This window comes from Fukomys damarensis, unplaced genomic scaffold, assembly GCF_012274545.1.
Source record: "Fukomys damarensis isolate Sample0158 unplaced genomic scaffold, DMR_v1.0_HiC HiC_scaffold_9, whole genome shotgun sequence".
NCBI classification, from domain to species: Eukaryota; Metazoa; Chordata; class Mammalia; order Rodentia; family Bathyergidae; genus Fukomys; species Fukomys damarensis.
The window spans coordinates 41,543,207-41,556,810 of record NW_022900921.1 but is presented as its reverse complement, the minus strand read 5'-3'; positions in this window follow the sequence as shown (position 1 = coordinate 41,556,810).

Genomic DNA, 13,604 nt, shown 5'->3' with positions numbered 1-13,604 from the left:
GGTACTGGGCCACCTCCCCAGTGCATGAAGCAGTCTGTCGTCACTCCATGCCTGGGCCTGTTCAGTCCCCACAGACCTTGCAGGAGGCACGCATGCCATCAGACTTTCTCAGAAGGGTGGAGATGGTGTCCCTCACGGGATGACCAAGGGCATTGCCTTGGCCCAGAACACAGCTCAGGTCAACCCAGCAAGCAGGGACAGAAGGGTGTCACAGTTTCTGCCTGAGGCACTTGAGCCAGAAGAGGAGTTGAAAACATCACTGTCAGCAGGGCCAGATCAATGAGAGGGTGTGCCCATGGTAGGAAGTCCAATGCCCGGGCCTCCTCAGTGAGGGAGAGTTGCTGTTAACTGGGTAGGGAGGCTTCAGGGGTCCCCCAGTCCAGGACAAAGTGTCCTTCACCATGGAGGTCAGGGCCCAACTTTTGGGACCCAGGACTCTAGAACTTTCCTGAGTGTCATTGGCAGGTGCTTGGGCCCTAGCAAGAGCTCAATAAACAAGAGCTCTGTTGCCATGACAATGGTGGAAATGAGTTGGCCAGGATTTCAGGGCAGACACCCAGACTTATTAGCTCCAAGGTGTCTCTACATCAGCAGTGGCCACAGCTTTCTGTTCTTCTTCACTCTTCTCGGTGAGGAAGATGTGGGGAAAAGAGGCCAGCAGGGAAGTTCTAAGCAAGATACATCCATAATCTTGGGCCTCCTGGGAAGGGAAGAAAGGAGGATGGGGTGGATGGAGCCAGGCAGAGGAGAATGGGGAGAGGTTTCCACAGCATGTAGGGGCTCAGGCTGAAAAGGCTGGGCAAGCCTCTCATTCAGCATCTGGACACCAGGACCTGTCAAAGAAAGACCTGCCTTGCCAGGGAAGCCCCTGCATATACCAGAGTCTCTTGAGGAGCCCCAAGCCACACACATCTGGGGGGCTGAGAAGACTCTAGATCTTATCCTGCTGAACTCAGGACCTTGGGCTTGTGAGGCAGGTAGCACAACCACTGAGCTAAATCCCAGGCCCCCTGCTATGTTGTTGTTGTTTTTTGTTTTGTTTTGTTTTGTTTTTTTCTGAGACAGTCTTCATATATGTGTATGCCACCGTACCCAGCTCATCCTGCTCTTCTTTATGCTCCCCCAGCCCCCTGCACACTGCACACTGAAGCGCTGCTGTCCCCAAGAGTGGTTCCTGAAGCAAGATTTCCTTCTATCCTGGAAAACAAGGAACCCCCCTCCCCATTATTTTTTGTTCTGCTAGGCTTTGAATCCAGGCTTCAGGCATGTTAAACACATGCTCTATCACCAGGCGACACCTCCAGCCAATAGTTTTTTATATATTCTGGAACAGAGTCCCTAATAAGATTTACGATTTACATATATTTTCTCCCATTCTATATGTGTGTGTGTGTGTGTGTGTGTGTGTGTGTGTGTGTGGTTCAGAGATCAAGCTCAGGGCTGAGCTGCATTCACAGGACTAAATCCTTTTTTATTTTAAGAGATTACTCTAAAGAAAGCCAAGGAAGAGCAAGATAGCAGAGTATTTACAGAAGCTTAAGAAGGAATGCTTGTGGCTAGCGTCTGACAGGTCTGAGTCTGAAGCCAGTACATGGGTCCACACACTACTCTCACCAGCAGGTCTGTTCCCACTGTTCCTAGTTTCCCTCACACCCCTAAACCTTATTTCCTGAACAGTTAACCAATACTGTGATGTCACCCTGGCCTGAAAAGAAGAATAAGGGGAAAAAATACCAGCAGTCTACGACTTCCCACTCAGTCATCTTTCAGTGGGTTTGCAGGAACCCAGGATATCTAGAGAGCTTTGTCACCTGGGACCACATCAAGACTATATGTCAAGAGGGCTGGGATGCAGCTCAGAGGTAGAGCTCGGCTAGTACAGGTGAAGCTCTGGGTTCCATCCCCAGCCCCGGGGAAATAAAAGCCATGTCAACATGTTTGATGACTGCAAGCATTGATGACATTCTGGTGCCCACTTGGCTATGGCTACAATTAGATTCCACAGATGCCCATGTAAGCAGGATGGGATTTGGATGAGAGTCTGCCCTCTTCAAACTTGCCGGCTTGCTGCTACTGCTCTTTCTTCTCCTGTCACTCTGTCTCTTGAGTTACTGGTTTCACCAGACAAGCAATGGAACTCAGCCTTTCACAGTTACAAGTGGACAATGGAAAAAGGCCTTTGCTGATCAGCCAAGGGCTCTACACCTTGTTAATGGGTGAAGCTGGGCAAAGTGCCTCATTCACTAGGGGCTTGGTTTTAAGATGGAGATTGAAAGAACCCACTGGCTGTGTGGAAAGGACCAACTAAGCCAATGGCTGGGTTCGCTAGTCCAAAATATTAGTTTCTTTTCCTTTTCCCGTCAATATTTTCATGTTACATTTTATTCATTAATTTTTTCATGCATTGTTATATTTTTGCCAAGCTTCTAAAATTTCAAAATTTACCCAGGTGTGGTAGTGCACGCCTGTAAGCCCAGCACTCAAAAAGCTGAGACAGTAGGATCGCCGTGACTTTGAGGCTGGCCTGGGTTACATAGTGAGTTCAAGGCCAGCCTAAACTACATAGAGAGACCCTGTCTCTAAATGAATAAATAAATTAAATTAAATTGCAAAACTTACCCAGGCATGCTGGTGCATGTCTGTAATTGCAGCATTTTGGTAGGTTGAGGCAGGAAGTTCGAAAGTCTGAATCCCAGCTTGGGCAATTTAGCAAGACCCTGTCTCAAAATTTTAAAAAGGGCCAGGGATATAGCTCAGTGTGAAGGCCTTGAATTCAATCCCCATTACCCAAACAAAATAATAAAAAATAAATAAAATTGCAAATATCATATATATTCTTTGAAACAAATTCACCTAGCACAGAGTATGTAAAATAGAAAATACAAGTTTCCCCATTCCAGTGCCTACTTTTTTGCTAAGTTTTTTGCACCACCTGCTGTCTTCCTTATCGTGTTTACTCTGGGTTAGAGGCCATTTTCACTGGATTGAGATCCCTCAAAGGCAAAACTGTGTCACAGTCACCATTTGTGTGTCTGGAGTGCTCACAGTGCTGCATACATTTGGAGAGTGAATAGGCTTCCCTTGCAGTGGGTTAGAATAATGCCACTGAGAGTCAGGGGTTGGAAGAGAGAAGGAAGCACTTAGCCAGTGGCTGTAGATTTAAAATTACAACTCAGTTTCCTGTGGCTATATATATCCTCTGGGATTATTTCTGTCTTATTCTGTTTTTTGTGGGGTTTTTTTCCCTTTCTTTTTCTTTCTATATTGGGGATCAAACTCAGGACCTTGCAAGCATGGTACCACTGAGCTAAATCCCTGGCCCAAGTCTTATTTTGTTTCTTTTTGTTTGTTTGTTTTAATTCTGTTTCTTAAAAGAAACAAAAATAAGCTGGTCTGGACCTGACCAAATTTATTTATTATTTGTTTTTGTTTGTTGTTGGTGTTGTTGTTTTTTTGTACTGGGAATCAAACTTAGGACCTTGTGCTTTCAAGGTAGGTGGAGGCGCCACTGAGCTAAATCCCTGACCCATTTGTTTTTTGAGACAAAGAATACTGTGTACTTCAGGCTGGTCTTGAACTCACTAAGTAGCCCAGGATGGGCTTGAACTTGCAGCAATCCTCTTGCCTCAGCCTCCCAAGTGCTGGGATGATGAGTGTGTACCACCACACCCAGTTCTTTATTTTATGGAACAAGGACTCGCTATATATTCCAGGATGGCCCTGAATTCACTGTGTATGTCAGACAGTCCTCAAACTCAGAGTAGACAACTCAAACTCGTGGAGATCCTCTGCTTCAGCCTCCCAAGTGTTGGGATTACAGGTGTGTGACATCACATCCAGCAAAACCAAATCAATTTCTTGGCTGGTCCACAATTTGAAGCATGCTGCTCACCTGCATGGCCCTGGTCATACTATTAGATTCCCTAGAAGGAACCCATAAGGACTGGTGGGGGTAGAATGTTGACTATGTCAATGGCTTCCACACCCACAGTCCAGTGACAGTCCAGGTATGGCAACGATCACCTCAGGCATATCAGTGAGGCAAGTTGTCCCAAGTGTCCAGCCCCGACTCTGGTTTCTGCAGTGATAGAAGCTCAGCTCACCATCAGGCTTCCCTGCTGCAGCTTATTGCTGTTGAGTCACCCTTTGCCTGCAGAAACCCTTCATAGATGAATCCACCCACTGGCTGCAGTGTAGGCTACTCTGCTGCCAACCTCCAGGTCCCTCCATTTCCCCTTTCTCTTCTCTAGGAGTCATGGGGGCAGAAGAGCATGACAGTGGCATGGAGTTCCAGACTCTTTCTGCAGAAGTCCCCAGAGTTTCCTGCCTCGCCCTCTTCACTTGACTTTGAGAGGCCCATGAGTTGTCTATTGCTGCGTAACAAATTCCCTAGAGACAGAATGGCTCAAACATCTATTTGCCATGGATTCAGTGGGTCAGGGTAAAGGCCTCGGAGGCACTTCAGTGGGTGGCTCTGGCTCTGGGTCTAACGGGTGACAGTCGGCTGGGGCTGTAGGCATTTGATGCTTGACTGGGGCTGAAAGATCTGTTTCCAACTCACGTGCATGGTCACTGGGGGGAGACCCAAGCTTTTCACCATGAAGCCTGGTGTGCGGGGCTGGCTTTCCCAGGAATAAATGACCTAAAAGAGAAAAAAACAGGGTGAAAGCCACGTGCTTTTTGTGACCTAGCTTCTGAAGTGACATAACACAATTTCTTTCCTGCTCTGTTAGCTACATGGAGCAAACCTGAAATCCTGCATGGAAGAGCTTATGGGTTGAGTGTCAGGGGCAGAGGTCCTGGGAGTCACTTGAAGGCCAGCTACCACAGCTGAGGGGACTCACTCTTTCCCAAACCCTGACTGATGAAAAAATTTTCCCTCACTCTGACCCCCAGCAGCTTCTCTCTGAAACCAGGCAATGTAGCACCTACCTGTAATCCCAGAACTCTGGCAGGCTGAGGTAGGAGTATTGCAAGTTTGAGGCCAGCCAGGGGAATTTAGTAACTTAGCGAAACTTTGTCTCAAAAATTAAAAAAAAGTTTTTAAAAGAGCCTGGGGATGTAGGTCATTGTGATGGCCCTGGATTCAATCCCTAGTACTGTGCACGCATGTACTCCAAAACATGTATTTCCCACAGTTTCCTTTGTGTCAGTATATGGTAGCTTTACTTTTCCAGTGGCTGTGGCCAAGCTCTTGGGGTCATCTCTCCCCCTCTTGCTGTTGGACCTCTGCCAATCTGCTCAGCAGACGCTGCTGGCTGTATACAGAAAGCACAGTCATACCTTGTATCTTTGGGAGGCTGGATCCAGGACCACCCAGATGCCAAAATTCTTGGGAGTTTGGGTCTCTTATACAAATCTTTGGAAAATAGGAAAGGGACTAAGAGGTGGAGGGAGGAGAAGGGAGAGGAAAGAGATGTAAAAAGAGATAAGATGTGACATATATATGTACAAAGTCCTCACGGTGAACATATTCATGATATGCCATAAACATAGACTGAAAAAAGGTTAGTGTTGGCATATAACCCATGCACATTCTCCTATATAACCCATACACTGTTTTCTTCTTTCTTGCTTTTTTTGCTTTCTTACTTTCTGTTTTTCAGTGCTAGGAATAGGACTCAGGGCTTCATACGTGCTAGGCAAGTGCTCTACCACTGAATTACATGCCCAACTCCCATCCTGTATACTTCAAGTCCTACCTACATTACTTATTATATCTAATGCTGTGTCAATCCTATGTAATTATACTTCATTGCTTAGGGAATAGTGACAAGATAAAAGACTGGATATTTTCAACGGGGACACAATTTTTAGTTATTTTTGAGCCAGTCATGGTGGTTCCTTCTGTAATCCCAGCTGTGTGAGAGGCTGAAGCAGGAAGATGGCCACAAGTTCAAATTCAGGGGCAAGGTGTGTGCCTGTAATCTCAACACTCTGGGAGGCTGGCGCAGGAGGACTGCAAGTTCAAGTCCAGCCTGGGAAACTTACTGATTTAGGGAGGTCCTGTCTCAAAATAAGAAATTTAAGAGCCAGGCATGGTGTACATGCCTGTAATCCCAGCACTCGGGGGCTAAGGCAGGAGGACTGCCATAAGTCCGAGGCCAGCCTAGGCTACATAGTGAGTTCAGGGCCAGCCTGAACTACAAAGGGAGGCCCTGCCTCAGAAAAAAAAAAAAAAAAAAAAAAAAAAAAAAACCAAAAAAAAAAAAAAAAAAAAAAAAAAAAAGACTGAGAATGTGGTTCAGCATGAAGGCTCTGGGTTCAATCCCCTGTACCCCAAAATAGTAACAATAAATATAAAGGACTGGGTATGTAGCCCAGTGGTACAGTGTCCTTGGACTCAATCCTCAGTACCCTCTCCCCATGCATGCACACACAATTTCCACTGTGCAGTTGGGTTTTGTGTCCACAGATGTGGAACCTGTGGATACAAAAAGCCCACCGCACTTCTAATATCCAGCAAGGTTGGGCTGGGAGTGCTGCTGTCTAGCATGTGCCAAGCCTTGATTCCATCCCCAGTGCCATACAAAAACAAATGCCTTAAATAACACCCAGCTAGCTCCCTCTACTTCTGCTGCCACCACCCAGGCCCCAGCAGACAGAGAGAGCCTTTAAAAACTTAAGTTAGATTTCACAACTCTTCCATCAAAATCTTCCAGGGGCTCTCCATTTCTTCTAGAGTAATAGCTGACCTTTGACCTACAAACAGAAATTTGGTCCTCAACCCAGGAGGGACTGAAGGTTCTTAGGGGAGCATTGATATGATGGAAACAAACCATGGAAGGTGAATTGTGGCAGGCTCTTAGGTGAATGGGGGGCCAGCAAGAAGTTACCATTGTAGTCTACATGTGAAGATGATATAGGAGGTGGTGGGGCATAGCTGGCTGGGGAAATGAGTGGGACCTGTTAATTACAAGACCCCAGGACAGTGCCAAATAATTCCCAGGACCCTGAATGTGGAACTGCTCACGGATTCCTACGAAATGTGGATGGCATAATAGAGACCGCAGGGAGCCTGCTATTGTGACTTCCCGCCATGCTGTGTTTCCCTGACATAAGGTGTACTTTTATTTTTGCTTTTATCTTCTTTTTCTCTTTTCCGGCCCAAGTTTGCTCTGCAGAGCTAGTTCCTCCCATACCTATTCACCCCTCACCTTTGAAATAAACTTTTGGTACCATTTTTAGATTGTCTCGTCCAATTTTTTGCTCAAGGCAAGAAGGACTGAGAATACTTCTGACTGGTCAATCATGTCTAAAGTTACCCAGTAACAAAGAGACCAATAACAGTTAATAAAAAATAGCTCCCACTGATTGATGTACCAGATTCTATGATGTAGGTATTAGCTTTATTCCCATTTTGCCGATTAAAAAAACTGGGCTCCAAACAAGTTAAATAACTTGCTGAAGATATGCAGTAGGCAAGGACAACAGAACCAAATATTAAGCTCAAAGTCATCTATTTCCATCACTTTCCAACTTGTCATTTTCATTGAGAAATGTTGGAGCCAAAAGAATCTCCACTACAAAAGATAGAAATCTTTATTTAAAAAACAATCACAAGGCCGTATCTGTTGGCACAAAGCCATAATCTCAGCACTCTAGGAGGCTGAGTCAGGAAGATCACAAGTTTGAGCCTAGCCTGGGCAATTTAGCAATTTAGAGAGATTTTATCCTGGAGCCAGGTGTGGTGGTGCATACCTATATTCCCAGCATTTGGAAGGCTGAGGCAAGAGGATCCCTGTGAGTTTGAGGGCAGCCTGAGCTACATAGTGAGTTCAAGACTTGCCTGAACTACATAGTGAGACCCTGTCTCAAACAAACAAAAAAACAAATAAAACCCCCAAAACAGAGATCCTATCTCCCAAAAAATAAAAAATAAAAATGGGCTGAGGATATATGCAGCTCAGCACAAAGGCCCTAGGTTCAATCCCCAGTACTGCAAACAAATAAAAAATAACAGCCACAGGCTGGGAGCACTCAGAGGCAGTAGTGGTGTTTAACATGCACGAGGCCCTGGCTTCCATTCCGAGCACAAAAACCAACAACCATAACCACAACTACCAGTCATGTCATGTGTGTCTAGTTGTTTGAGTGTGATTTAAAGAAACACAACCATGTTTTTGTTTGTTATTGTTCTTTTGTTTTTTTGAGACAGGTCTCATCGTGCACTTTAGGCTGACTTTGAATTCATGGCAGTCCTCTTGCTTCAGCCTCCTGAGTGCTGGAATTACACGTGTGCCACAATGCCTGACTCTACAACATGTTTTGCATTGTACTCCTTCACATTTGTCTTCAGTTTTTATTTTATTTTATTTTTCTGATAACCATTAATTTTTTTAAGTATTCATTTTGGCTTTTGGTTTTGGTTTTGGTACCGGGGATCAAAATCAGGTCCTTGTGTTTGCAAGTCAGGCAGCAGAACCACTGAGCTAAATCCCCAGCTACTAGGTTTTTTTTGTTGTTTTTTGACATTGGGAATCAAACTTGGGACCTTGCGCTTGCGAGGCAGGTGGTGGCACCACTGAGCTAAATCCCTGAAGTATTCAATTTTTAATCCATCCATTTTTGGTCTAACCTTGACTTCCTCGCTTCTGCCTCAAGCCAATAACCCACAGACATCTTCTGGAAATGGCGATCATCAGGCTGGCTCTAGACTCTGAGCCAGGTTAACTTCACAAGTCCCAGGTGGATTTCACTCAAACATGTGGCTTCCGCTTATCTTGAAGAGCCTACAACTCTCCAGGCAGGTGCTTTGTGCCAGGCACAGTTAAGAATGTATTTGCCCACTCTGTCGACCGTGTGCTCCCTGGGCTTAGCTGTACTCATGACTCCCCTGCTCTCTGGGTCCTGTTTGAGACCCACTGACATCTTTCCTTAGCTGTTTGATCTGGAGAGGCATAGCTTTGGCATTTCTACGTATCTATCCAGATCTTTGAGCAATATCCTCAAACCAGCCAGTGATTTTTTAATTTGTAAATGTACTTCTAGCCAGGCAAGGTAGCACGCACCTGTAATTCCAGCACTCAGGAAGCTGAGGCAGAAGGATCACCATGAGTTTGAGGGTAGCATGGACTACATAGTGAGTTTAAGGCCAGCCTGAACTAAAGAGTGATATCCTGTCCCAAAACAACCAACACCCCCCAAAAACACACACCATAAACCTACTTTGGCCATATATATTTTCCCTTTCTTTCCTTTTTTCTTTTTTTTTCCCCTAGTACCAGGGATAGAACTCAGGACCTTGCATTTGTGAGCCAGGTACAGTACCATTGAGCTAAATCCTGGGCCCACATATGTTGTTTTTGTTTTTTTTTGTTTTTGGGGTTTTTTTTGGTACCGGGGATCAAACTGGGGTCCTTGTGCTTGTGAGGCAGGCGGCAGAACCACTGAGCTAAATCCCCGGCTGTTGTTTTCTTTTAAAGGACCAAAGTCACTCTTCCAGAACACCTTTCCAAACATGAAAAGAAAAGCTGTGACAAAGCTTTATAAACAGTGATGCGTGCATTTGCAAAACTCATTAGAGTTCCATTAGCTTTTGACTTTGCATACCATCTTCCACTTTGTGCCTCCAGCCATCCAGCATGATAGGTTTAATCACCCATTTTGCAGACAGAGAATTTGAAACTCAGATTACAAAATGTGCCCCCATGGTCATATAACAGGAGTTAGTGAGACTTAGGACCCAAAATGGATTTGGGAAGAGAGTCTGCTGAGTCACACCCCTCCGGGGACCTTACAAGAACATCTGCTAGGTCTCCTGCGGCTGTCTGGGACCTCCCCAGAGCAGGATCAGGCCAGGAATTGGCTCAAGGGTGCACAGGTCCTGTATGGATGATACTGCATAGAATGGGTCTTGAAAAATATGTAGTGTTCTACAGGGAGGAGATTCTATTGCTTGAACACTGCCTGAGCTCCCTTCTAAACACCTTAAAAACCCTGAGACAGGGCACCTTCCTGGCTAGCGGGAGCTCTTGTTCCTTGACTTGATAGCTTTTAAATAGCCCCCCTTCTCTGTCCATGGTTCCATTTTTCATCACTGTAAGACAGACCCCATTGTTCCATTAATTTATACGCGGGCCTGTCCAGGATCCCAGGAGGAGGTAAGGCATGCTTTTTTATACTCTCTGCTTTCACTTTGCAGCTTTCTGCTTAAAACAATATTGGGACCCTGTGGACCAATTAAAAGTAATCAGCCTGTCTTGAAGTCTCTGCTCTCTGAGATGTGGGTTAAGCTGATCCCGCCCCACACACAAGTGGAGCGAAAGCCAGCCCAGTCTTGCCTCCATTTCCTTTCCAGTCAGCTCCTTCCACTGGTGAGGGAGTTAGCTCTGCCCTTAGTGCTCTTGACTCTCCACAGCCCGGGGTCCATGGACACCTTGCTCCTTCAAGTCACCACAGGCGTTCAAGGGAACAAATCTCCTTTCTCTATCAGGATCCCTTTTCTTTTCTTTTCTTTCCTTTTGGTATCGGGAATTGAACTCAGAACCTTGCACTTGCGAAGCAGTCAGCGAAACCACTAAACTAAATTCCCAGCCCTAGAACCACCTTTCTTGGTGAGTCCAGCCAGGAGGTAAGAAAGACCCTTGTGTCTTCTTGTCTCAACCATTTGACTGCACTCTTGAGGGTACTTATCAGGTAGTTAAAGGCTATTAGGGCATCTGCATTTCAAACGCTCTTATGAAAGGATAACTTGGTCATGGGACAGAATATTATAATGCTGTAGACTCCACTGGGCTCAAGACAACTCTGTATCTACTAGGTGTTTTATGCTTGTGCTACAAAAGGATAAAATGTCTTCCCACATATCCCTTTTCTGTACTATAAATGTTTTGCACTAGGTGCTCTGAGTTCTGGAGTTCTTGCCTGTAATTCTTTGTCTTCCTCGAGTCACATTTTTCCTATCTGGCAAACTCTTTCCACGACTCCCACCTGCTAAGTTGCTCTCCTACCCTCCTACATGTTGGACAAACATGCTTTTAGACAGAGGCTGATGTGAAAAACGGCTCTTAAATGGTGCACAGCTTGCACTAGGCCTTTATGGGTAACAAAGGTGGCATTAACTGCTTTCTGGGGTCAGCAGGGGAGGGAACGAGACTTCCTGGCAACCTTTGTGGAGTTAACAAAATCCCACTGGAGTAAATCTTAGCTGATTGATAAATTTACTTTTGGAGTCCAAGTTGAGTTGACGTCTTTTAGTTGGGATGCTTACAACCTTTCCTATATATTGGGATAGTTCTTAAACTGCAATTACAGGGTGTATTTGCTCTTCTGCTGCTTTCTGCTTGGGCTGAGATAAAGGTGCTACTCAAGGCCGCATGGAGGCTTGTTGGTCAGCCAGCCCTAACTAAAATGTAAACATCTATAAACTCCCCTGGACCAAAGGGAAAAAAGTGTACTAGGGGCATTTTAAAATCCAAATGGCTACTAGGCTTGTTACAGAAAGAAACCAATACATAAGACAGAGAAGGAAATATGAAAAGTTATATCTATGAAGATATAGTTTTTGATCTGAGAGTATTATATATGATAAAGTTCTACTCCACCAAGATATAAAAAAGAAAGATAGTGGGTAAAAATAGGATGTCCAGGTATATTGAGAAAGGTTCATTGAGTATGAAGTTTATGAATAGAAATATGTATGTTTGGTGTTAAGCTTTTCCTCTGTTGTTTTGCTTGTCCTGGGCAGTTGTTCCTTCTAACCCTCATTGTTGCTCTAGGTGGCTACAGAGCTATGGCACTATCAAATCATCAGTCCCTCCTCCCTGGGTCCCAGCTCCCCTCTCTAGTCTGTCAGCAGCGGTCCTTTTGAAAAAAATTTTGTTATCAGTACATATTTGCCATACACAGTGTTTGCATTCATCACGGGGAATTTGTACCTGTACATAATATATTTTAATTTTTCCCATTCCCTTCCTCTCCCTTCAACCCTTTCCCCTTCCCCATTTACAGAAACTTCATTTCTATTTTCCCCCTTCTGTTCTTTGTTTTTTAATTCCTTTCCTTTCCTTTCCTCCTTCCTTGTTCCCTTCCCCATTCTTCCTACTTCCCAATATCTATCCTCCAGGGTAGATACCCTTAGGGGTTCTCACACAAGGGAAACAATGCAATACTTAAACTTGTGTGTCTTATTTATTTCACTTAAAATTATGGTCTCATCGTGCATCCATTTACCTACAAATGACTCAAATTTATCCTTCCTTATGGCAGAGTATGCTCCATGGTAGATAAATATCATATGTTTTGTCCCTTCATCTGGTGATGGACATATGGGCCATTTCCAAGATTTAGCTATTATAAATTATGCTGCTATAAATATGGGAGTGCATATATAGTATGATGCTTTCAACTCTTTTGAGAAGATGCCTAGAAGGTATATTCCTGGGTCAAATGAAACCTCCAGTTTTAATTTTCTGAGGACTCTTCATACTGATTTCCATAGTGGTTGTACCAGTTTACACTCCCACCAACAATGGAAAGGGTCCCTTTTCCCCACAGCAATGCCAGCATTTATTACTGGTTGATTTCTTTCTTTCTTTCTTTTTGGTTCCAGGGATCAAACTTGAGCCCTTGCACTTACAATGGTGCTGGAACCAATGAGCTAAATTCCTGGGCTACTGGTTGATTTCATGATGGTCATTCTTTCTGGAGTGAGATGAAATCTCAGTGTTGTATTAATTTGCATTTCTTGAATGAGCAATAGGCCTTCTTTATTGTCTCCTGTTCTGGGGTTCAAGGGTGAGGGTCCCCCCAGCTGAGTCAGATTCTCCATCTTAGGTGGAGATGATATAAAAGGCACATGCTGGTGACAGCCTGATAGATAGATGCCCCCTTAGGTCTGCTTGAGTTGTCTGCTTTAAGTTTGGGTTTAATGGTAAATATGGCCTTTAAAAATACTTACACTACTTTGCCTGGCTTCATGGATGTTGGGACCCTACCCCACTTTAGCCTTGCTTGGCCTTTGGTACATACTAGAGGGTCAAACAATTGATCTTCACTTTAATTTATAGAGGTATTTTGATTTCTTTTGTGTAAAGGAAGTCCACCTTCTGATTATAGCCAAAGGGCTTCAGGGACACAAGAGAGGGTGAGGGGCATGCTGGTCAGGGTGATTAATCCAGTAGCCTCGCCCTTTTGTGGTCACTAATAACTAGGTCCTCACAGGCAGTGCCAACGGACACCTTCTCTCCCTTTGAGTTGAGAGAAGGAGAGAGAGAGAGAGAGAGAGAGAGAGAGAGAGAAGCTGAGTCTCAGCTGTCATTTACCCTTTTAGTATACATCCTCAAAAACTAGGACTTGAGCCGGGGATTTAGCCCAGTGGTTCCATTGCCTACCTCGAAAGCGCAAGGTCTTGAGTTTGATCCCTGGTACCAAAAATAAACAAACAAAAAGAAAAACAAAAAACTGGGACTTCTTTGATGCCCAGACCCTACAAAGTGACCTTCTTTTGTACCCTCGCCTGGCCCTTCTAACTTCTGGGAGACAGAAAGTTAACCCTCAGTTCTCCAACTAGAAAAATACTCTTTCAGGACAGAACTACCAGCCTGCAGGACAGATTACAACTCTACTTCTTCTTCTTCTTCTTCTTTTTTTTTTTTTTTTTT